Genomic DNA, 4,618 nt, shown 5'->3' on the forward strand with positions numbered 1-4,618 from the left:
ATTATAAATACCTGGCAACCCTAAGAGTAGTGTGTAAAAAAAAAAAAAATTTTTTTTTTTTATAAAATCAATGGGCCTATTCCATGGGCCTGGAGCTGCAGCTCCATCAGCCCCTATGTTAATCCGGCCCTGAAGAGAGGGGAGAACAACCAGCTGCTGGTGTCAGCGTTCAGGATACGCAAATCGGCATTGGCTCCCACGGAAGCACCCCGAGACCTCATAGCAGTAACATCTGACGTGGCTGCAAGGTCTGCTATTATGACATACTCCAGAGACACTGGCAACATCAACTTTGAGGGCAACTCGATTACGATATACGCAGACCTACCGTTCGCAGTACTGACAGAGAAAAGGAAGCTGGCCCCAATTGCAAAACGCCTGCGAGATGCAAGAATTAAATACCGATGGGGGATGGACGGAACACTAGAGGTCCCAGGCGACAATGTGGTGAACACGCTGGATTCCACAGGTGACCCAGAAGCCTTCCTCCAGAGCCTTCACCAACCAAGGCCACCACAGCAGATCACACAGCTAATGGAAACAAGCGATCAGGGCACCTCTAGTGCCTCTGCCCACAGTCTGCAAAAACCGACACCAGGAGAACATAACCAACGCAGGAGAGGGGAGATAAAGCGCCTAGCTCCGATATAGGGGACTTTGCTCACCTTACCTACCTTACAATGACAAGTAGCTTTACAGCGCAATCAGTCCCACACATAGGGCCCATAGCCTGCACTTACCTCACACACGACCAACACCAGCATACATAATGCACAGAGGTCTGTCCCTCTTGATAATCCCGACGAAATTAGCGTCACCTTACCAAGTTATATAAAGTTTCCTGAAATGCCATGATGTATATATGTTTGTTCAACGTTATGATCTATGTGATGCATTGAATGTCGTAACCCATACGAGAAGGCACAACAGTGTCGTGATATTGAAAATCATATATTGGAAAAGTGTTTTATTGTATATAAAACTCCAATAAAATATAAATATAAAAAAAAAAAAAAATGTTATGGTATTACTCAATATTGCACAATATTGTGTGCACCATCTTGTGATATGGATATTGACTGCTCAAAATAATCTCAATCGTACGATTCAGAACTCAGCCGGTGTAGTTTTCAGTATAGTTCTTTGAATAACCTGTCAACCGTACCACTGAAGCTGTAAACGATTAAAGGTTACGGTAATACTAATTCTTTTTTGCAGCTGCTTGCCGGACAGAAGAGTTTGGCTGCTTTCTGGACATTTGATTATTACCAAACATTCTTTGATGTAGACACTTACCAGGTTCTGGATAGGATAAAAGGCTCCCTTTTACCGATACCTGGTCGAAACTTTGTGAGGTTATATGTGAGAAGCAATCCAGATCTATATGGTCCATTTTGGATATGCGCCACTCTTATTTTCACACTGAGCATCAGTGGGAATCTGTCTAATTTTTTGCTGCATCGAGGAGAGTCCCATTATCACTACGTTCCTGAGTTTAGAAAAGGTGATGTGGGTAATGCACTCAGAGATTCTTCGCTGGGTCCTGATGAGTTTGGCAATATGCCTCTCTGGGTCAGTCCTCATGTTGACATTCTGGCCTGCTGTACGTGAGGATAACCGCAAAATTGCCATCGCCACACTTGTAACCATCCTGGTGCTTCATGTTTTACTTGCAGTTGGTTTTGGGGAGTATTTCTTTGATCCTCCTGAGAACGAACATGTGGTTCGCACTGTAACATCTCCTAATGCAACAAAAGGAACCGTACAAACTCACTGACTGGAGGTACCAACAATTAGGCTCAAGAGTCAATCTTCTGTTTTATAAAGTTAATCCTCACAGTTGACCAGTGAATCTGGTGAACGGAATGCTAAAGAGAGCTGCACTTCTAAAACGTGATCAGTTAATTTTGTTCCATAACTTCATGGGAAAATATTGATCAAGTTTAAGACACTGGACCATTTTTATTATTCTTCTTTAATTATTTAAAAGGACTTCAGTTAAATTGCTTAGTGTAAGCGGTGAAAAGGGAGGACTTTTGCATGTTGAAAAGAATACAGGCCAGGGGTAGGCAACATTACCATTCCAAATCTCGTGGACTACATCTTCCTGGATGCTTTGCTAGCACGATGGCTGTAAGAGAATTATTGGATATGTAGTTTTACAACATCTGTAGTGGCAAAGACACTATTTACTTATGCCTCAGCATCTAATGTGCTTTGAATGGTAAATGTTTGACTCACTTCTTGATTCCATTGCAGATATATATATTCAGTTATATAATTTAGCAGGGATTGTGATTGCCGCTTAAACTTTATTATTTACTTATCAAATATTAAAAGTAGGATCAAAATCTAAATTTTTCAAGACCTTTACCTTAAAGATCCTTTTACTCCGATAACACCTATTATAAATACTGTAGACTAAGAAACAAAGGAAAATGAATAGACCTGTTAAGACCTCAATGTGTTCTAAGCACCTCCAAATAAAATTGCTATGTTTAACAAGCATGTTCTGCTGCTAAGGAAACAGAAACATACATTTATTTATTATTGCTGAATTTGTTTTGCCATGTGGCCAATGCTATAAATTAGCCCGGCCAGACAAAAATATATGGGACCAAATTTAGTTTTTACTGTATACAGTTTGATCACTCAAACTAATGGTGATAAATTTAATATGTATCTTATTAAAACTATTTAGATCTGTGACCACATTACAATTGTTAACTTGTATAGGCAATTTTGATCTGTATAGTTAGCCTCACTTCTGTACAAGGTGTTAGTTATCAATGTGCCTATTGAACTTGCATACAGTTATTGGATATGGCTTTATAGAATGGAACTATGATGGGCCGATAGATTTATTTACAAGAAGGTTCTGGACTACCTTTAAGAGGAATTATAGGGGAAAGGGACATAAAAAAAAAAAAGTTGTTACATTTAAAATTCTTCACAGATGTGGTGTTTAGTAGGTCTGCATGCAGCTATAGGCAGACGCCCCATTTAACTGAGAAGAGACCTCCAATAACTGTAAGGGTCACATTCTGCTCTGTGAGGTATTTTCTTATTCTATTCACCTCTGTCCAGCAGCGATTTATGGGATAAGAAGTTCATCCACCCAAGAGCTGTTTGATAGCGACCATACGATGGCTGCTATTGGTTTTGCTCATTGCCTGCTTCAATGTTTAATAAACAGGGTTATGTGTACTGATAGTGCTTCAGTCTCTGAATTGGTTTCTCGCTCTTGGATTGGACACTTTTATTTTTTTTATTTTTTTTTTGAGGGGGCAAAATGTATGTATTTTTATGAAACACTGACGTTTTAAGCCACTGGGAGGTGGTGTAGGGTATTCTCTTTACAATTAACTTATCAGATATGCAAAGCTGTGATGATGTGTAGACTGACCCTTTAAATATTGAAATATTTATTGATGGCTGTAGCTTGCTCTTATGGCTTATTTCCTCACTATCGCCACTCACATGAGTAATTATCTTTTATCATATATTATATTATTGTTCTATCTAGACCAACACCATTGTATGCAGATAGGACTACAGTGCCCTTAATACTCCATCAGTCCTAAAATGAGAAGGGGTGGGGGGGAGAACGATAATTAATGTTTAGGTTGTACCTCACAATGTTTCTGTAGATCAATGAATATAAAATGCCTCTGAATGTGCCTAACTTACATTTTTAGTTCATTCTGAACAGCAATCTATGCATGATGATCTTGTTTTGTTATTTGTTCATGTTGTAGCCGCATTTCATGAGTTCCAAATAAATTCTACAGATTACTTTTCATAAAAAAATAATAATAAATAAAAAATAGTAAAAATATAATAAACTAAAGTGAGATGTAAGTACAAAACAAATAGAGAAAAAATAATTAAATAGATAGTAAGTAGTTAGAGAGAAAAAGAGGGATGTAAAAACTGTTTTATAAAAAGTTATGAAGGTCGAAGTCCACATTTAGACCTTGCGGGGCGAGAGTTTTTAAATTAAAAACCCATTCCATTCCTGTACTTCCTAAGATCTTTTTAATGTCGCCACCTCTCCATGGGATATTGCACTTTTTATTCCTAGTGCATCATCGGGGTGTGAGCGGTTTTGTTTGCTTGGGGGATTGGTAGACGTTTGAGTGTGTCTTGTGCCAGGGGCGGACTGAGAACCCTCAGGGCCCCCGGGCAAAATAAATCAAGGGCCCCCTTACAGGCCCCACCTATACTCCGCAGAAAGCGCCACCCATGTCCCGCCTCCATGCACCGCCTCCAGCCACACCCTACACAATCTTTAGACACAAGGAACAAAAGTGCAATAATCCCTTCAAGGCCCCAGTAGAGACTACAATTGATGGCTAATGGGCCATGGAGGGGGGTCTTTCTAGCAGAGGCTATCTCAGTGTCCTTTAGAGAGTGTGTTAGAAAGAATCCCCTCCAGGCCCTATTAGAGACTACAATGGAGTCTAACAGAGGCCATCTCAGTGTCCCTGCTGGAAACAGTCGCCTCCAGGCCCCAGTAGAGACTACAATTGAGGGCTAATGGGCCATGGAGGGGGGGGGGGAGCATTCTAGCAGAGGCTATCTCAGTGTCCTTTAGAGAGTGTGTTAGAAATAATTT

At 40.1% G+C, this 4,618-nt stretch overlaps 1 pseudogene; it reads left to right on the top strand.

Annotated features, from left to right (window-relative positions):
- Positions 1-258: 258 nt before the first annotated feature.
- Positions 259-1,938, top strand: LOC134609498 (protein YIPF1-like; annotated as a pseudogene).
- Positions 1,939-4,618: the final 2,680 nt, after the last annotated feature.

Source organism: Pelobates fuscus, chromosome 4 (assembly GCF_036172605.1).
Source record: "Pelobates fuscus isolate aPelFus1 chromosome 4, aPelFus1.pri, whole genome shotgun sequence".
In the NCBI taxonomy this organism is placed as follows: Eukaryota; Metazoa; Chordata; class Amphibia; order Anura; family Pelobatidae; genus Pelobates; species Pelobates fuscus.